Source organism: Chrysochloris asiatica, unplaced genomic scaffold (genome assembly GCF_000296735.1).
Source record: "Chrysochloris asiatica unplaced genomic scaffold, ChrAsi1.0 scaffold00011, whole genome shotgun sequence".
Taxonomy (NCBI): domain Eukaryota; kingdom Metazoa; phylum Chordata; class Mammalia; order Afrosoricida; family Chrysochloridae; genus Chrysochloris; species Chrysochloris asiatica.
In genome coordinates, this window is record NW_006408529.1 from 15,871,818 (window position 1) to 15,893,846 (window position 22,029).

Genomic DNA, 22,029 nt, shown 5'->3' on the forward strand with positions numbered 1-22,029 from the left:
CCAATAACAACAAACAAGCATCAAGATCCAATAACAAAAAGTTAAAACTCAGACAGATTTTATTCGTATTCCAGTGAGTAACAACAATGTTTTAAATGGAATCAATTTTGTTTTATTCTCTCAACAGCAGATTTCCACATCATCATTTCAGGACATTTATAACCCAAGCATATAAATCATACTGCGGTTTGCTAAGAATATGATTTAATCGGTCTAAAGGCTTAAGAAGCCAGTATTTCTCCCTGGGGAACACACAAGATTAGTGACAGCTACTGTCTCCTTGATCTATACATAGCTATTCCTGTATATCTCTCCTCCTCACCTACAATAAGTGGGTTTGCTCAGTTGGGTCTTTTGAATTTCCTATAAAGTTGAAAATTTAAAAATGACAGGCAATGTAACAATGATCAGGGATATCTGGCACATGCCCAGTATGAAACAAGCAGAGCAGAGGGTGCCTTTAAATAGCCTAGGGTAGAAATAGAAGATGTTGCAGGGCAGAAAAAATAGAAACTGGACTGGAAGGCTGTTAGAAACCCTAAATCCTGGTACCCATCTGCTCCAACACTGGACAGAACAGCTAACAACAAAATAAGCATTTATTTAGTGTTTAGGAAAGACTTTCACAACCTGTATGTTATCAGAACATCATAGTAATAAAATGAATTATTGTATACAGGAGGAAACCACTGTCAGAGATTCAAAGGCTTGCCCAAAGTTTCTTGTCAAGTCTGGTAATACCCTTGACTCTAAATCCATGCTGTTTCCTCCATACAAACAACTCCCAACTTCTGTTGGACTGTTGATTCACTTCACTGGGAACACCCAGGTAACTATTTATATATGGGGCTCAAAAATCCCCTTCAGTCCATTCCAGGTTAGGCATCACCCAACCAGATGATTTGTAAGGGTCCTTCAACAATTACAATCCTTGGTACTATGAGAATTCAGCAGCACAAATCCATCTCAACTCCACCACGCCAGTTGCCAGCCAGTCCATTCAGATTAACGGTGAACCCTTAAGTGTCAGAGACGGAACGATGCTCCACGGGGTCTTCAGTGGCTGATTTTTCAGAAGCAGACAACCTCCTGAAGTGCCTTTGCTTAGTTGCAGTTGAGCACATTAACTATTTTCACCACCCAGAGATTTAGTCTTACATAAACGTTAGCATTTATTTCTATCATGCTGACTTCTGAATATGTTTGAGTTTAAGGCCCAGTGTACACAAAGGTTTATTTCTTACCACTTTGTACCATAAAAAAGGTGGTTCAGGGCCAGAGGTGACTCACAAGGACATCATTCTGTAAGGACACATGTACACACACATACATACAGCCTCCTGCAATTCTGCAAATTTATACTAACATTCATATTTACTTTTTGCACGTCATTTATAAACCAAAAAATGGATGATCTACATATTTTATTTCTGTCCTTTTTAAGTTCTTCAAGCTTTCAACAAGTGGAATAATAACAGTTTGATGAAATATTTCAAGAGAAATGTAGCCCTCAGAAATATCTCCTTTAGCCCAGCGAAAGCAAATTAAGAAATCCTGACATCTTTCCTTAAAGCAGCAAGCCAAGCTGGCAAGATTCTGCCATTCCTTGCTCCACCTCCCTCCCTTGTACAATAGGCTATTTATAAGGCTCAAGCTCCTCCTTTGTCCTGTACTAGTTGGGCATAGTTCAAGCTTTGGGAAGGAACAAGAGAGCAGCAGCCAGACCATTTGCTGTTCTTTCAATTTGCCACTCTAAGACTGTTGGATTCGTGCTCCTTAACCCTGGCTGGCAAATTACCTAAAGTTAGATTTGCTTAAACCATTGCCTCTTGAACCAAAAGAGCAGTCAAGCTATGCCTAGGGGGAAGGATGTACCACAGATATGCCGAAGTCACACAGTTAGAAAGGAAAACTGAGGTCACTGTACTTCATCTGATACAGGGACCTCTGATGGTGGTCAATACCCTCTCTCACCCGGAGCATGGGAAGGAGAAAAACCATGTGGTAAATTTGATATCCCATGTACAGTGAGCAAGTGGTTCTACAGGGAACTCATTATGCCCATCTACTACTTTGGGACTTTTTCCCAGCGAGGTATACTCAACTTAATCAAAACAAAACACAACACAACAAAACAAAACAAAACACCTCAAAGCCAAACCAACTGCCGCTGAGTTGATTCTGACTCATGGCGACCCCTCGTATGTCACAGTAGAACTGTGCTCCATAGGGCTTTCAATGGCTGATTTTTCGGAAGCAGATCACCAAGGGTAGATTCCAATCTCAAAACTTTCTTAAGTAGCCAAGAGTTTAATAGTTTGCACTAGTCAGGGACTCCTATAATTAACTTGCGTTGTTGTAGGATAGTGTGCTAGACCACAAAGTCGGTTTGAACCACAAGGTCGGTGGTTCAAACGCACCAGTAGCTTCTCAGAAACCCTATGCAGGGTCTCTATGAGTCAGAAAAGACTCCATGGCACTTAACAACAATAACTTTTCATTAAAATGATCCTATGAATCACCAATTCAATTCCCATTAGCTTTAAAAAGGAGAAGCAAAACAAGGGCTGTTTTAACAACCTTCATTTACTGAGATTCTCAAATCTAAGCGTAGTGGTTACGAATCGGACTGTGCACCCTAAGGTCAGCAGTTTGAAACGACCAGCTGTTCCACGGGAGAAAGATGAGGCTTTCTGCTCCTGTTAAGACTTACAGCCTCGGAAACCCTGTATAGGGTTGTTATGTGCCATGGAGTCGGAACAGACTCCACGGCACATAACCAACAACATCCATCCTTCCCAAAGTTATGAAAGTAAGAATGGACACAAAACTTTTAAAAGCAAGTATAACATCATACTAATTTTTTAATCAGTAAGATAAGAGCCACTCATTCAAGTTGGCCACAAGCCACAACTACCATACATTTGCCAAGATAAGGACTTCCCAAATATAACATGGCCAACTTGAACATACTTGAACATTTAGTGATGTAGATGAAATGGTCAAACCAGGACTGGCCACCAACTTTTGTAAGCGAATACTCCAAACCAGAAAGACCGACTGGGTTTCTTCTAGCTGGAGTGTAATGCCAAGACTCTAGGTGAGGAGAATGCTCCCAACACCACCAAGAGAGCCAGGTGGGTGGCCATCCAAGATACAAAGGAAAGGACCCGCCCAATTATCTCCCAGAGCACAAAAACACACAGCTTGCCTCCTTTGTCTTCTCACAAAGCTACAGGACCTGCCATGTATATCCACTTGGGAAAATGATTTTTAGATTTAGAAGATGTCCGATGAAGATTATCCGGATCATATAAAAGCCTTTGTGTGAAATAACAAGGTTGTTATAATGACATGTGCCTATTACAGAGGTAAAGTTTCTATTCAAAAGCTTTCTAAGGAACTTGTCTTCAGAGATTTGATTTAATACTAGTAAATGGTCTCTGTGTATATATCATGATGAGACAGGGAAGCTTACTGATAAGACTTGGAGAAGGAAGTAGGTGTGGACAGAAGAGACTATCGATCAGCTTTGTTTCAGCTGATGAAGTCAGAGGGACTTGTTTGTTTGGCTGACCCAACCCTCTGCCAGAACCAAGACAAAAGAAACGTCTTAAAAGTTTAAACTTCCCACTCATAAACTTGATGTAATAAGGCATGTTACTGACATTCAGCAGTAGAAGAGTCCTAATTACATCTATAGGGTGGCATGTTAAAGAACTTGACACCATGCTCTTAAAGCTACAAAAGGTAATGAAATTCCTTACACAAATAAAATAACCCAGAAGACCAAATCTTTCGCCTTACAGCACTGAGATAAACCGCAAAGTAAACCCTGAAGCAAGAGGCCTTGCTATAAGAAGGGGAGAGCAATTTAAAAGGAAAGGGAGTCAAATGTTCTTTTACAATAGTCAAAGCTGGACAAGAGCAAGGCAGGAGCTCTCCACTGAGGGTCTCCGAATGGGGAGTGGGGTCATTGGATTGATATGCTGCACACAGAGAAGGCACCTATGTACTGGGATCCCTTCAGGTGCTTTTTCCAAAACCAGTATCTGCTGGTGGTGAATATGGAAGGAAAAAGAACAGAAACATGAAGAGACCCAGAATCAAAATGTTCATGTTTTAGGTACTGGCTGTGCCCCAAACAAGCTACAAAATAGTGAACAACCTCCTTTGGCTTTGTGAGTCTCAGAGGTGATAACTGAGTGAGCCCAGAGGAGAGCTTCGAACTTGTCCATCACCAACACCACCAATGTTACCATCTCCACCACTACGCTAGAGAAGGCAAAAGAGAGACAGGCATTCCACTTATACACTTGAGAAACAGGATTCTACTTATACACTGACAATCCAGGTAACAGCTGGGCCTATGAAAAAAGTAAGCTGTTAAGAACCAACAATTCTATCCAGTGAGCACACGTGTTTTACTATCCCTTGTATTTTGCTGTATTTGAAAAAAATTTCTCAAAATAAAGAAGGCTATAACTGGGTCAGGTAGGTCAGTTGAGTTCCTCTTGTATTTATATATTTCCCACTTGTTTCAGAAAGGATTTAGGGTCTTTATAAGATCATAACAGATTGCAGTGTATGTTTGTTTGTGTCTTAGGGTGAGTTCTCAAAAGGAGAAAAACCAGTGAAGCAGACACAGGGAAAATTTTATTTCAAAGAAATGGCTCATACAACTGTGGAGGATGGCAGGGGAAAACTGAGGGAGTCTACTTCCATAAAGATTTACAGCCTTGGAAATCCTACAGAGCAGTTCTACTCTGTCTTTGTTGTTGTTAAGGGCTGTTGAGTTAGTTCTGATTCATAGCGACACAGTATATGATTTCTGGGGAGTGGCTGGTGGGTTTGAACCACAGACCTTGTGGTTAGCAGTTCAGTGCTTACCCTACAGCATCATACCAGGACTCTGTCCTATAGGGTTGCTATGAGTAGAAATAGCAACAACAGTAAGTTTGGATTTCTTTTCTTAAAATGGGATCAATCACACAAGTCAATACACTGTAATTTCATTATCTGTCTGTTGATCCAGAGGCATGAAGAGCATGAAGTGGTCAATGGAATCAGTTTTGTGTTTCCTGATGGGAACATTCCTCACTTTGGAACTAAGAGCTCTAGACTCACAGAGCACAGCACTGTGGAAACAGGAAGCAACATTTTGCGGGTGGGTCACTTGGTGTAATCATCATTTCCATACCTTCATTACTTGATCCATGAGTCCTAGCTATAGGAGAAACAACATTACATACTAGATACTGCATTAGAGACTATACAGACTTCTGGAAAATACTGCCCTAACCCTGCGAGGGACTGCCACTTAATTGGTGCTGTAATTGTGTCTTTAGACATGATTCTAATAGACTAACTGCTTTAGGTTGATGGGGAACTTGATAAGACCAGTGGATTCCATGAGCAAGAGTCAAGTGCTGCACACTTCATTTGCTGTGCACTGAGTTCCTTGATCTGAGGCAAGGATGTGTCGGATATAACAACAGTGGTGGTGGTGGTGTGCCGTGGAGTCGGTTCCATCTCACAGCGACCCTGTACAGGGTTTCCGAGGCTGTAAATCTTTACGGGAGCAGAAAGCCTCATCTTTCTCCTGCGGAACAGCTGGTAGCTTCAAATTGCTGACCTTAAGGTTCGCAGTCTGGTTCGTAACCACTATGCTACCAGAGCTCCTTATAACAGTAGATGAGGTATTTTGTAAGTCCATGGATGGAAGTTTTGGCAGAAGCATTGCATGCAAGGAAGGCAAATCCACACTCTACAGTATGTGTCTATCCTAGGAAGAACAAAATACTACCCTATGATGGAAGAAGTCCAATGTAATCAACCTGCCATCAGGTTGCTGGGCGGTCTCCCCAAGAAACGGTGCCATATTGTGGACTTAGTGTTGGTCTCTGCTGCTAGCAGGTTGGGTACTCAGCAATGGCTACAGCTAATTCAGCTTTGGTAAGTCAAAGTTTGTATTGCTGAACCCAAGCATAATCTCCATCTCTGCCACCATGACCAACCTGTTCATGAGTCCAATGGACAATCACAGGAGTGACTGGAGAAGGAGGATAACTGGTATCTAGAGAACACATCACCCTATCCACTTGATTGTTAAAATCCTCCTCTGCCCAAGTCACCTTTCGGTGAGCATACATGAGAGACGTATCTTCACTTTTTGGCCCATCCAGAGAGATCTATTCACAGGTCTTTTCCCCACACACCCTTGTCACCATTTTCTGTTTAAGTTCCTGGCCATCCAGTCACACCAGGAACTACAGCCCATGGATCAGTTATATATCCAGCCATCTCTCCTTCCAAACAAAATGAACAACCAGATGCACTGCTAGATGTTCTGCCCAACAAGAGGATTACCCCTCACCACTGTCCTCCAAAGAGGTCTCAGAAAGTGGTTACAATGTTGCCACTGTTCACTTCTCAGTAGTGCCTGCAGATCACCCAGAACCATCTATAAACAAAGCACGAGTTATCTCTTCCTTAGTCAACTGATACTTCCATGTGGCCATAGGAAGGAATGTGATAGGAGTAGAGACCATGAGCATTTGGACCACTTCCTCATGTAACTTACTTGTGTCTTCAGGTCCTGCTTGAGTCCATTCTAATATATACTGCTTCCTTTACTGGTGGAGTGCTGCTGTACACGGTCGACTTTTTGATTCTGTGGGTCAGACAACACACAGTTCATGATGGGTAGCTCAAGCCTCACAGTAACTTGGTGGTCCTTGGTTAAGCATTCAGTCTCTACTCATGCCCAGGACCAAGCTGTTTGTTGAACAAGGAGTAGGTAACTGCAGAGGATGTCAGAGCTTTGTTCTAAAATCCTAAGGGTCGGCACTGTGATTCACCAATAGTGGCCTACCAAAGACTTCAAACAGCATCTCTAGCTACCACTCATACTTTAAGCACGGGATCAGCTAACTGGATCATATGGCCCAAGTAGCAGAGTGACTTGTAGCAGCCAGAACATGTTTCAGAGCCTTCTTTTGTTCTTGCTATTGTCGTTAAAGTGTTGTGGAATTGGTTCCAACTCACAGCAACCCTGTATAGGGTTTCCGAGGAGCAGTTAGTGAGTTTGAACGGCCAACATTGCGGTGTAAACTGACCTTGAGGTCCAGAGCTTATCCTACAGCACCAAACCAGGACTCCTGTTCTTGGCCCCACTCAAAAGTAACAGCTTTTCAAGTCACTTGAAAAATAAGGCAGAGTAGCATCCCCAAATGAGGAATATGAAATTCTTCAAAATCTAGAGAAGTCCACCCGGGTATATCGTGCCTTTTCAGTTATGGGTGGGGCCATATGTAACAATTTATCCATCACTTTAGAAGAAATATCTTTTTTTTTTTTAGAAGAAATATCTTGAAATGCCTACTGGACCTTTAGAAATTTCACTGAAGTAGAAGGCACCTGAATTTTTGTCAGCCTAATTTACTACCTTCTAGCACATACAGGGAGTCCTGGTGTGGTAGAGGATAAGTACTGTACTGCTAACCACAATGTTAGCAGTTCAAACCCACCAGTCACTCCTTGAGAACCCTATTCAGAGTTCCTGTGAGTTGGAACCTACTCAATGGCACTTAACAACAGCAACAACACAGCACACATATAGATGTTTTACTAGCAATTCTAGAGTCATTGATACTTCTTCCTTATTAGGTCCAGTTAGTATAATGTGATCAATGTAATGGAACAGTGTGACATCTTGTGGAAGGGAAAGGCCATCAAGGTCCCTGTGAACCAAATTATTACATAGGGCTGGACAGCTGATATGTCCTCAAAGTAGGACATTGACAGTATACTGCTGGCCTTGCCAGCTGAGGGCAAATGGCTTCTGGTGTTCCTTTGACACCAAAATTGAGAAAAAGGCATTAGCTAGATCAATAGCTGTACATCAGGTACTAGAAGATGTATTAATTTGCTCAAATAATCTGAAACAGCAGAATTCTGGTGTGGTGCTGTAGGATAAGCACGTGCATGAACCCTGTGGGGGGCGTGTCTGACTTCCTTTGGTTTCACAAGGAGGAAGAAAAAAATCCAACTCACTGTCAGTTCAATGTTGATTCCTATGATATAGAGGTCAGACATGACTCCACCCTACAATCTTCTTTACCCTATTCTGACACCAGCCATCCCTCCCATGGCACTCTCTGCTTCACATCTGGGTTTGATAATCCATTACAATGACCACACAGAACTCATAACAATACTCACAATTATGGGATTTATTAGGGTAGTGAACAGGGTACAATTTAGATCAGAAACAACTCAGGATGCAGTAGTTCTCTTGTCAGGTACACCTCTTCTCTGCCATACCGCAGGCACACCTCATTCTTGTCTTCGGCCTCTAAGCCATGTGGTTCTGTGGCCTCTGCCCTGCTCAGGTGAATGTTACCAAGCTCCTTTAGCTGATCTGTAAATGCCCAATGGGCAAACCAGCCACCTACCAGTAGGCATTCAGCTTTACTCTGTCCATGAGGAGAAGCCTGCAACTGCTGTCTCTCCATGCCGCTGCCTCTGCCACCACCTCTGCTGTTTGTTGTCACTTTTCTACGATGTAGGGATCACATGCTCCACTCAAGCTCTTCTTTCTTGATATTCCTGGGATTGTCTGTCCTTGTTTCTAATATAGCTCTTTTTAAGCTAAGCAGGATGGCAAAATTAACCAGTCCTAGTCTTAGAGTCCGACACACCTTATTTGCATAGTCCCACTCAATCACTTGGTGGAAAAAATAAAAAGACGTTGGATAGAAAAGTCATATCAAGTAAATTCAAGGCATGACAGCACTGGATGGCTAGCCACAGGGTTGGCAGTTCAAACCCAACAGTCACTCCTTGGAAACCCTATACAGGATCACTGAACCAGAACTGATGTAATGCCACTTAACAACAACAACAATCTGGAACAGCAGTTGCAATTGGAATCACCACATGGTTAAATTTACAGTAATCCACCATCATTATCCAAGGCTCATCTGTTTTTACACAGGTTAAAGAAGCCAGTTGTATGGTGATATGATGGGAATCACCACTTCTGTACCCTACAAGTCCTAGATGGTGGCATAAATCTCTGCAATCCCTCCAGGAATGTGATATTGCTTTTGGTTTACTACATCCTAGACAGGGACACTTGTAATAGCTGCCATTTGGCTTTTCCTACTATAAAAGCCCTAACTCCAATATGCCAGGGATCCAATGTGGGGATTCTGCCAGGTGCTGAGTATGTCTATTCCAATTATGCATTCTGGAATTGGGGGAATCACTACAGGATGCATGTGGGGACAAATATGCGCTACATCTCCATTAACAACCTCACCTCCACATGCCCCTGCACTGGACCACAGAAACATTTTGGGTCACCTGGAATAAGAGTCAATTCACAGCCAATGCCCAGTAGTTCTTGAAAAGTCTGATTATTTTCTTTCTCCCAATGAAAAGTCTCTCATAAAAGTCCATAGATCCCTTTGTGGAAGGCTTAGAGAAAGATCAACAGTATAAAGTTTTGGCAATGCAGGAGGATCCTTCCTCAAGGAAAGGAACCCAGCCCTTCCCTTCATTCAAAGCGTTGTGGTCCTGTAAACTGACTCAAGCATGGGGATTGATTTAGGGGCTGTTACTCTCTATTTGGCAATTCAAGTTAAACTTGACCTAGAACTTTTCTATTTGTATAGAACAAGAAATATCTGATCGATTTCCCATCTATTTCACTCCTAAGGACACCATGACTAAGTAGCCAATGCCTTAAGTCCATATGAGTCAGTTTATTCCGATTACTGCTTTGACTTAGCTGCTCATTATAGTTACCATGCCCACCATCAAGTGCAACCACCTGGCCTCTACCACCATGAGCTCAATCAATCCCATTGTAATTAGGTATCTTTATTTAATTAAAGCAGTTCCCACTGTCAAATTTGATTTACATACAGTAGTAATCATAGCAGTCCTCAGGGATGCTAGCTAGGGTTCCCTTCACAAACTTGTTTCTTACCACTGTGGTAAAAAGTATGTCCTCTGGGCATTCCTAGTGTGGGTTTATGGGTCTATCCTGATAAATCCACTCTAACATGCCAATTTGGATATCATCTTCTACAGTATACCAAGGCAGGTTCGGCATTTCAACTTGAAATAGTATAGGTCACTACTTAATCCAGGCTTCAATGAACCAACCAAATAAACCACAAGATCTTTTTCCAACTTCTCAACTTGAAACACTGAATGAAGAATCTGTGCTCAGTGGCTCATATCAATAAACTGAGACTGAGCCAACTTTACATTCCTTGCACCATTACCCCATAACCTTAAGAGCCATTCTCATGCATATTCCCCGGTTTATGTTTGTATATATTAGAAAACTCAAGTCGTTCCTTTTGGTGTGTAGCATGCCTCCTCCTACGTTACATTTTGTACTTCACCTCTTGGGAATCACTAAAACTTAAGTCTAGATGGAAAATGGGTGGTGGGGTAGGTCCTTAGGACACTCACAGTGTCTCGTAAGGCATATACCTCAAGTGATAGCTCAAAAGACTCTTCAAGGCCCAGCTGGGTTAAACTCATCAGACAGGGGTGGGAAGGGCAATGGTTTTACTGAGGAGGGTGGTTTAGCAGAGAAAGATGAAATAATCTCTTCAAATGGGAACACAGGACTGTTTCTTTTGGCAAAAATGATTCAATGGAATTCAGAGGCTCAGTGTCCCTAGCTTCCTCAGTAACTGCCCATATGTCCCCATCCCAAGTTTCAAGATCCCATTTATTCCCAATCAATGCTCTTCCAGAAAATACAATCTAAACTCTCATCATCTACCATTGACCAGTTTTGTAAGAAACTTCCACATAAGCATCCTTTAGGAAAAGGGTCCCAATGTAAATAAAAGAACTGTAATTTAAAAATCATAAGAGAAAAGGAAGCTTTCCTTCACCACAAGATAAAACACAGGATATTTCAAGAGGCATTTGTTGTTGTGAAGTGCTGTCGAGTTGGACTCATAGCAACGCTGTATAGGGTTTCTGAGGAGCGGATGGTTACGTTTGAACCACCGATCTTGTGGTTCAAACTGACCTTATGGTATGCTGTTGTTGTTGTTAAGTGCCTCTGAGTGAGTTCCAACTCACAGTGACCCTGTATAGGGTTCCCAAGGAGTGGCTGATGAGCTTGAACCGCAGACCTTGTGGTTCAAAATGACTCTGCAGTCCAGCTCATTAACCCACAGCGCCACACCAGGACTCCAACCTTATGGTATAGGACAGAAAAAAAACAAAACAAAAAAACCCAACAAAACACTTATAAACATTAAACTAACTCTACAAAGCAGAACTGGAAGAAACGCTGAGGAAGTGGTAGAGGGCCCAGTACAGAGGAATAAAAGACTATGTATGGGCTGGAGACTAGAGGGAAGACAGCCCTGCGGGATCTGTCTGGTATTTAGCCAAATCTAAATAGGCAGAGACAGGAGGGGGCGGGGAAACACAGAAAGCCAGATGGACACTAGCCTGACAGTGGTGGCAGACTGAGGTCTAGCAGCGTCCTAATCCAGATGCCAGGGAGACTCAGCTTCTCTCCCACTGTCCACATGCTACGACACAGCTGGCTGCAGGAAGCTTGCCCTCGCCTAGCAAGGGTTTGGTCTATTAATCCTCTTCGTCCCTACCAGGGGCCAGGTCTGGTGTGGGAGGCAGAGCTAAGACTCAGTACTTGTCCTCAAGGAGTTCTCATCATCCAGCAGCTCAGAGGTCACAACGATCAAATGTCTCTGACCTGGATAAGAAGGCTAAAGAGGACACAAGGTTGGATAGGGTTACTTACACCTCTTAAAATAGATCAGGGTTTCAAAGTAACTGATAAACTAGAGAGACAACTTAGGAGAACGGGCGAACAGGGGTAAAAGCAGATGGTAGAATACAAAGACTGACTTCTCTGAGAGACAGGAAGATCAGCTACTGACAAGTTTAAGAGATAATCCACTTTATAGATTTTACAGATTTCAATATGTAACTGCTGTTACTTTAAAAAGCAGAGATGAATGAAATCTACAAAATATTCTGTGCAGTTCTCAAGACTGAACATAGCCTCTTTAAAAAACGTGGGACCCAGTTCTGATCTACAAATTTCACCAGCTAGATGGAAGACGGTAACGATGTTGGAGCCGGCAAACCATGAAATAGGGGAAAGGTTAGCCAGGATTTAGTTCATTGTACAAGGAGAGAGAAGGAGGGTATTTGGTGACAATCACGAGATGTGAGCTAAAATTACACAGTTTAAGTGATACAAGAAAGGTGACAGGACCCAAGGAAGCTAAAAACAAATCTAATAAATTAGATTATAGAATTATAATTCTATAATATAGATTATAATTCTATAATATAGAATTATATATTATAGAATACTGACCCAATGCTTAAAAGAGAGAAAAAAAAAGACTCTCTGTTTTGAGCAAATAGAGTTAAAACAGAGTTTAGGGTTTTGATTTTGTTGGCATGTTTAAATCTTAATTATGAACTCTTCCAAATCTATTCAAAAGTAGAGTAGTATCATAAGCCACCTGTACCCATTACCCAGATTCAGCCTCAACAATGGCCAACAATTTGCTGAGACTGTTTGACTTTATACTCCTTTTCAAACTGAGTATTTTAAAGCAAATCTTCAACATATCATCATTCAGGTGACACATCTGAGACCCCTTCACTTTATGATCTGATAGCTTTGAGAAGCCATCTGTGGGGAAACAAAACTGGCTGGTGGTTATGTATTGGATTGCTAATCGCAAGGTTCACAGTTTGAATCCACCAGCTGCTCCTCGGGAGAGAGAGGAAGCATTCTGCTCCTATAAAGATTCATAGCCTGGGAAACCCAACACTGCTCACTATGAGTGGGAATCAACTCAGTGGTGGTGGATTTTATTATTATTATTATTATTATTTTTTTTTTTGGTGGGGGGGATACATGTCCTATATCCTATACAGGTTCAAAGGTTTAAACAAAGAAAGATAATCTAAATATTGATTTGAAGTGGCCAACCCAGCATAATATGCCTATCAAAGAAAAGGTCTATATATTCTGTCTGGAAGTACTTACTATTTTCATAGGCCAAGAACTGCTGTAGGTTCTTGGCATATATCCCCCAACCCCCACAAAAAAAACCCTCAATGGCCACTGAGTCACTTCTGACTCACAGTGACTGTATAAAATAGAGGAGACTAAGACTGTAGATCTTTAGGGAAGTAGACAATCCACATCTTTCTCCCACAAAGTGGCTGGTGGGTTTGAACCACAACTTTTCATTTAGCAGTCTCTATGCTTAACCTACTGTGCCACCAGGGATCCTTTCTCAGTACATTGTAGTGAGCAAAAGTCAGAGAAAATTAAATCCCTTATCCTAATGAGACTTCCACATTATCAAGTTTTGGGTCTAAAGGCAAAACAGATTCTCGCTTTATCCTGAAATCAGAAACCAATTTTGACATGAATCACACTTTCTTTCTGAGAACAGTTTCTATTTCCCTTTAACTAACAAATTGAGTTCTTATCTTTTTAAAAATGGCATTCAGTGGTCCCTTCTTGATGGTAGTTATTGTTTTTAGGTGCCATCAAGCCAGTTCCAACTCACAGCATCCCTAGGCACAACAGAACAAAACACTGCCGGGTTCCATGCCATCCTCACAATTGTTTTTACACTCTAGCACACTGTTGCTGCCACTGTGCCAAGCCTCCTCAATGGGGGTCTTCCTTTCTTTTTTTTGCTGACCCTCCACTTTATGAAGCTTGATGTCATTCTCTAGGGACTGGCCCCTCCTGAAAATATGAGAGACAAAGTCTCCCCATCCTGGCTTCTTAAGAGCATTCTGGCTGTACTGCTGCCAACACAGACTTGTTTGTTCTTCTGGCAGTCATGGTACTGTCAGTATTTTCTCTAGCACCACAAATCAAATACATGACAATTCTATGGTCTTCCGTATTCATTGTCCAATTTTCACATGAACATGAAGCTATCAAATACTGTGGCTTGGATCAGGTGCACCTTAGTCCTCAAACTGGTATCTTTGCCCTTGAACACTTTTAAGAGGTCTTATATAGCAGATCTACCTAATGCAATATGTCATTTGATTTCTTCACTACTTCTTCCATGGGTGGATCCAAGCAAAAGGAAGTCTTTGACAACTTCAATCTTTTCTCCATTTATCATAATGTTATTTATTGGTCCAGTTGTGAGGACTTCTGTTTTCTTTACAGAAAGAATGTGGAATCCACTCTGAAGGCTGTGGCCTTTGATCTTCAAAAGTAAGTATTTTAAGCCCCTTCACTTCCCACAAGCAAGGTGGTATCATCTGCAAATCACAAGTTGTTAATGAGTCTTCCTTCAATCCTGAGGCCATGCTCTTCACTATATATTACAACTTCTAGTATTATATGCTCAGCATACAGATTGAATAAGTATAGTGAAAGAATGAAACTCTAACATACACCTTCCCTGATTTTAAATTATTCAATTCCCTTGTTCTGTTCAAATGACTGCCTCTTGGTCTATGTACAGGTTCCTCATGAGCACAATTGTTCTCGAATACTCATTCTTCGCAATGTTATCCATAGCTTGTCATGATCCATAGTCAAAAACCTTTACACAGTCAATAAAGCACAAGTGAAATCTTTCTGGTATTATCTACTTTCAGCCGAGATCCATCTGACATCAGTAATGATGTTCCTAGTTTCACATCCTCTTCTGAATCCAGCTTGAAATTTTGGCAATTCTCAGTTGATGTACTGTTGCAGCCGTTTCTCAATTATCTTCAGCAATGCTGATGATAGAGAAAGAGTTAATTTTCTGGTTCTATATGTTTTGATGGAGTCCTGGTATGGTGCTGTGGATTAATGCACCAGACTGCAAAGTCATTTGCACTGCAAGGTCAGCGGTTCAAGCTCACCAGCTGTTCCTCGGAAACCCTATACAGGGTCGCTATGGGTTGCAACTGACTCAACGGCACTTTAACAACAACATGTTTTGATAATACATTCCAATTAATAAAAAATAATGCATTTACATATCTCTAATATATAAGTGCACTGAGACAAATTATATAACTGTGCTAGTGTACAACCATTTTTTAGAATATGATAAAACCCACAGATTAATTTTTTTTTTCAGTTGATACTTATATTTTATTATTAGTCAAATGAAAAATTCAAAACAGGGAACCAAACTCTTATACTATGTTTATAAGAGGATACAATTTTAACAAATGAGGATTCTGGATTTGAAAACAACCTAAACACTTACGGATAATCGAGAAATGTAGAAAACAAGTAGGCCTGTATTCACACAGAAGAGTCTTTTTTTTTTTTTTTTAATTAAATGTTTTTATTTTGGATTGAGTGAAAGTTTACAGGGCACATCATCAGCTTCACATTCAACCATTCATATAGCTTGTTTCATTACATTGATTATTATCCCCTCCATATATCATCAGTTAACAGTGTTTCTCTCTATCCTCTTTAGCTTTTTTGGGGGGTTGGGGGGAACTTGCCTTTTTGGAATTTACAGTCTCGGCTTTTAGGGAAGGTTTTTACATTTGTCTGTGGCTATCCAGGGCTCATGTATGAGATTACTAACAAGCATTACTGAATAATCAGATGAGGGACAGTTTGCTATGTCTACTAGGTGGCTAAAGTCTGATCCTCAGAGCCTATGGTTTGGACGGTCAACAAAGCTTGGGCCCACAGGGTCTTGACCTCCTGACCGGGTCTGCACGGTCTGCATCAGATTCCCCCTTATTTATTGTTTGTTTAAGGGACACTGCCTGTCTTAGGCGGTCAGTGCGAATTCCTCAGTCTTACCCATCCACAGATTAATTTTTAAAGAAAGCTAAAAACCTGATGATTTATAGAAATTTTAATATTTCTACATGGACCCCTAATGAGTGGTCTAGCCCACTCCCTAAGGTACGCATACCGCACTTTGGAGACTGTCCCTCCATCTCCTGAGTGGTAGCTGGAACCACTCAAATCACCTGCTGATCACTCAATGGAACACCTTGTAAATTTTGCCACACCCAAGGAGGCAGAAATAGTGTTCGCCAAAGCCTTCAAAGGGACTACAGCATCCAGGAAAGAGACAAAGAACTCAGCCTCACGCAGTGATGGCTAGAGAAGGCAGCACATTGCTGGTGACTGCGATCTAGCCATGTGTGGGAGGTCAAATGGACTGGGTTTCTTTCTGTTCTAGAGGAAAAACAAGGCCTTGCAGTCACACCTGGCTAAGGGGCAGTTTCAACTGAAAACATCTGTCCTGGGGACTCCACATCTTCAATTCCTAACCTGAGGGACAAACATCATGACCCTTCTGAAATTAAATCCTACCATCAGTGGAGCCTGTCTGCCCCATGTTAGGACAGAAACGACAGACTGACAGTGTCCTCAGATTCTAACAGTGTCTTTGTACTGTCAAGCTACACCCCTTTGTGGTACAGCTTTGAGTTCAACTAAGCACCTCAGAAAGGTTCCATTCTTTGCAAGGTGCTTGGTTGAACTGCTTGATAGGCAAAGTCCCTGTAAGCAGCTCTTCTGGGATACCTCAGAAACTTACCTGAAACACAATGTAGCCAATTGTTTTACAGAAAGAACAAACAGCTATTTGACAATTTCACAAATGGCACTGAAGCAAGATTCAATTTGAAGCAGGAATACCAGGTAAACAAAGCCTATACATAATACAGTTATGTAAGATTATCTGGAATTTGACACTAATCTCCTTCCCTCTCACATCCTGCAAAGTCCGGAACCACTTGTTTCTCAAGCATACTGAAACACTACAGAAAGGGATAACTTAGACATACTCCTCAATGCAAAGTTCAACACAATGAAACACACAGGTTTCGATCTAGAAAAATTTTAATAGCTCCATCTTAGCCACAAAATCCAAGGTTCATGCAGTATCTGAATATGCAAACCTGGAATACATTTAAAATGTGTATTCTTGTCAGCAACTCCTTCTATGTGACAGCTGACCATTTGAATGTCTCCTAGTCTCAATCACCAGAGAACATTAAGTTCTTATTAGCAGTAAGCCTTATGTTAAATGTTGTTAGAAGCACAAAAATGTCAATGGCTATGTCTCCTATGTGCCAAAGTTTAGAAAGTGGTGGGGGTGTCAGTTTAGGGAAGCAAGATCTATAAACAGAATCCATTGTCCAACTCAGGAGGAACAGCCACGGGAGGAAGACATCATGTTTGGGGAAGTAGAGGGTCAACAAGGGGCGGGGAGATAGACTGGAACAATAGCCATGACAATGCACTTGACTATGATGTTGACTGTGACAACACAGGGCTAGCAATGCTTCATCCAACGTAGGTAAAGTCACTTTGACCTAACAACAATCCAACTAGGCATCAACCAATCAGAAGAGACAGAGGCCAACACATCAGAACAGGGTTCAGGAAACCCTATTCTGGCTCTGGCTTAGCTCTTGGTTTCTGCCATGGGGGTGAGGATTGCTGCATCCCAGCTGAAGGTCAGCCTTGGGTTCCAGGGAGTGGTCTGGAGAATGAGAAAGGTGACGATCACTTCAGGAAAAGTGCCGCTGAGGAGCAGGGCTATGAAGAATGACAGTGGGATGAGTAAGGTCATTCCAGAGAAGCAAGATAGGCACATAGGACTCAGGAGGTCCTTCTGGGATACAGGGAGGTCAGTTAGCAAGAAGAGAGAGTTCATGGACAAAGTCTCGGTGCAGCAACCATTCGACCTATGCTACCAGAACTGGTTTTACAAAAAGCTCCAGCAAGTGGTGGCTGCGGGTGGCCTTGGAAAAAGCAGATGGCATTATCCTGATAGCCAAGTGATATAGCAATTAAGGTCTTACAACTGGGAGCCCTCGAAGGCTTCTGAGTAAAGGAAGGATTAATGAAGACCTCTGCTTTAGGACAATTGTTCCTATACACCCAAAAACCTAAGGGCCTTCCCTGTTTAAACTAGAGGTGACAATTTCTGGATTTGAGTAGTGATACTGAGAATGAAAGGAAGAAATGGGGGTGTGCGTTGGGAAATACTGTACAAAAAGTTAAGTCAGAATAAGTGGAACCGGATGACTAACTGGATTTCAGGACACAAATCAAGAACAACACTGAGGTTCAGTCATTCCCCGAACAGACCCCAGGACCAGGAACAAACTGCCTGCGCTGTTTAATTATGAGTGTCATGGCCAAGGGGAAGACCGGTTGCATAACCTTGGCTAAGTCACCCCAGTTATTTCATTAGTAAAATGAGAGGGTTTTTTCTGAACAGTGTTCTAGGGAGACTGGGGTTGCACTGAAATTGCCTCAGAAGCAAAAAGGGACAAGAGAAAGCAGCAGTGTCTGTGTGACATGGTATGCCCACCTACACTTGAATGAACCGGAACAGCCTTGCTTTTAATTATTTCATATTTATATTGGGATTCCGCCAAAAATTTCACTGAGAAAAGGGCCCCGTTTCCACTGAACGTTATTACTGTCCCTTCAGAGCCCCCAAATTTACAGTTCTATTATTTTGTCTAGTGAAACTTTTCAATACAATCTAGAGTTTTCTGAGGTGGTTTGTTTCTGGAGAAAAGTACCTCAGAAACAAAGTACATCAGAAAGTCAACCTATGTGCCATGGGGAGGCCCTTCTCCTACTTAAAGGAGCAATCTACTCTGCTCTATCTGTTAGCCTCAGTCACTGTTTCCACCCAGAATGCACCTTCTTCTTTCTGTACCCTTGATGCATTAATCATGTGTCTCTATTGTTCTCCAATGATTTATTATTAGTACAGTTCATCTTACAAAAGCAACTTCCAGGGCATGAGAAGCCTTTTACTTTTTCATACTCCACATTCTCTAGAAAGTAACAACTGTGTAGTAAATGATTTCATCACTTGCTGAATTAAATTGAAATCTTAAAATTTGTTGTCTATTGCAGCTCTCTTGTGGTACAAAGGGATAGTTCAAGACAGAGGGTAAGAGAGACGGGGAAAAATCAAAGAGAGGTGACACTGAAGAAGGAGAACCAACTCAGTCCTCTGTCTTGCAATCAGCTGGATAACTTGGAACTGCCCGGGCCCTCCTGGATCTTTTAAGCTCTAGAGAAGCAGTTGTTGTTATTGATAAGTGCTGTCAAGTCAGTTCTGACCCATAGAAACCCTGTATGGGGTTTCCGAGGAGTGGCTGGTGAGCTTGAATCACTGACCTTGTGGATCAAACTGACTTTGCAATCCAGTGCATTAACCCACAGTCAAGTAATTAGAAGCACAGGCCTTGAAGCCAGACTGCCTTACGTTCAAATTCTGATTCTGGCAACTTAAGTTCTGTGTCTGTGTTTATTTATCTTTTGTAAAATATGGATACTAGTTAGGTTCTACCTGGCAGGGTTGTTGGGAAGATTAACTGGGCCAGTGGCTTGCACTGTTAGCTGTTTTCTTCTATCATGTTCAGTCTGGGCGGTCAGCTTCAGTTGGCTAACACTGCCCACATTTGCTGTTGATAGTTGAGCCTTAAGAAAGAAACTAGTTTCCACAGCAGCTTTCTCTTTACTTTGGTCAATAAAGGAGTTAATGATGCTCAGGGTATTTTGGCCTTATTTATACAGACATTTTCTCCTGAGGGGGACACATCAATTTCTATAGCAGCCAGAGGAGCTTAGTGGCATAGTGGTTAAGAGTTGGGCTACTAACTGAAAAGTTGGTGGCTTGGATCCCCCAGCAGCTCCAAGGGAGAGAGATAAGGCTGCCTGCTTCTGTAAAGATTTAGTCTCAGAAAAGCTAGGGAACAGTTCAACTCTGTCTTACAGAATTGCTATGAGTTGGAATTGACTCAATGGCTGTGGACTTGTTTTGTAAAGCAGCCCAAACTATATGCAAATGGACCGATAATACAACATTTGTCAAATGTTTAGTAAGTCACTCCCAGAATGAGGAAAGTATATAAAAGGCATCCACAGTTCCTTCTTTGAAGGCCTAATATCTTTTAAATTGTCTTCCCAAGCCACAAAATCCTTATTTCAGCAGCTTTTGGTTAGAACACATGAACCCCGCAATCCATCAAACCCATTATTATTACTATTATTATTATTTAAGTTTTTATTGTGAGTTGGGTGATAGTTTACATGGGATCAAACCCATTACTAAAAGCAATTTAAAACATGATCAAGTTCAACAGACTGAAAATCTGGACCTGAACTTTACAATATTCCCTGAAGTTTTCTCTAAACCAAACAATAACCCACTGCTAACAGGAGTCCTGGTGTGGCACTGTGGGTTAATGCACCAGACTGCAAAGCCATTTGAATTGCAAGGTCAGTGGTTCAAGCTCACCAGCTGCTCCTTGGAAATCCTATACAGGGTCGCTATGGGTCAGAACCAACTCAACAGCACTTAATAACAAGAAGAAAACAGATAATAATCCGCTGCTAAGGAGTTCATCCCAAATCGATTCCAACTCACAGTTGTTGTTAAGCGCCATCGAGTAGCTTCTGACCCATAGCGGCCCTGTATAGGGTTTCCAAGGAGCAGCTGGTGAGCTTGAACCATCAACCTTGCAGTTCAAACGACTTTGAAGTCTGACGCATTAACCCATAGCACCACACCAGGACTATTTAATTAGTGAAGAATGTCTGCTATGAGCATTGTGCTCTTTAGTTACCTATGTGGGATCAAATCGACATGAGCATTTCCAAAGGTTAGATCAGAAGGTTAGAGGGCAGTGAGTTTATGCTAATGAGTGAGGAAAAAAATTCAGTAAAGGTAGGTGAGAGGGATGGCAGAACTTGAAGAATGTCATCAATATCAGTGACCTGTATATGCAGCAATTGTTAAATTGGGGTATATTCTGATGTGCATATTTTCAACAATAATTTAAACATTAAGTTATTTGAAAAAAAAAAAAAAAGAATAAGTCAAAAGTGTTCTGAAATAGACATCTGTTCCTAAATATCTGAGAATTAGAAGGTAAACAAATAAATTACAGCATACCTAAACACCATACAATGCAGTATTCAAAAGAGCATGTAAACAACATGGAAAAAGGTTCACAATATCATTTAGGTGATTAGTTATAAAATTTTTTATCTATAATTACAACTTTTTAAAAATCAGCTAAAGAAAAAAAAGATTGGAGGAAATACACCAAAATGTAATGTATTCAATTTCTGGACAATCTTCTTTTTTTTTTTAATATTACTCTAATTTTCTATAATCATCAGTATGGTGGTGGTTATGTGTCGTGGAGTTGGTTCCTACAGTATAGGTTACTTTTATAATATAAAAAAATTAATACAGCTTTTGGGGGGACAAAATGATTTTGGTTTAGGTATTAGACAGATTTCAAATTTTTATTTAAAGCTTGAAGTTGTTGTTGTCGTTAAGCGTTAAGTGCCGTCAAGTCAGTGCCAACCCATAGCGACCCTGTATAGGGTTTCTGAGGAGCAGCTGGTGATCTTGAACCACCAACCAACCTTGCAGTTCAAATGGCTTTGCAGCCTGGTGCGTTAACCCACAGTGTCATACCAGGACTCCAAAATTTGAAGACCAGCAACTAATACATGAAGTGAATTAGCTCAGGTACTACAAGGAGTCTTGGTGACACCATGGTCAAGCAAGTGACTACTAACCAAAAGGTCACTGGTTTGACCCTACCAGTCTCAGCAGGAGAGAGAAATGGCAGTCTGCTTCCCTAGAGATTACTTTTGTTGGTAAGTGCCGTGGTGTTGGTAAGTGCCGTGGTTCCAATTCATAAAGACCCTGGTAGAGGGATTCAGAGGAGTAGCTCGCTGAGTTTAAACTGCTGACCTTGTGGTTTAATTTAACCCTGGAAATCCTGCTATGGGACGATTCTACTCTGTCCTATTGTTGTTAATGCGGTGGAATCAGTTCAACTCATAGCCACCCTGTATAGGATTTCTGAGGCTTTAAATTTTCCTGCGAGCAGAAAAACGCCATCTTTTTCCCACGGAGTAACCAGCAGACTCAAACCATAGACCTTGTGACTTGGAGTCCAGTGCTCTGTACTGTAGGATCACTTTTAAGT

General features: G+C 41.5%; 1 protein-coding gene and 1 pseudogene across 2 annotated transcripts in view; both read right to left on the reverse strand.

The window, feature by feature from the left end:
- Window positions 1-22,029, reverse strand: part of ACSL1 (acyl-CoA synthetase long-chain family member 1) — an 89,401-nt gene that overhangs the window by 63,901 nt on the left and 3,471 nt on the right. The gene's annotated exons all lie outside the window — the stretch shown is intronic.
- LOC102838884 lies at window positions 5,817-6,557 on the reverse strand (annotated as a pseudogene).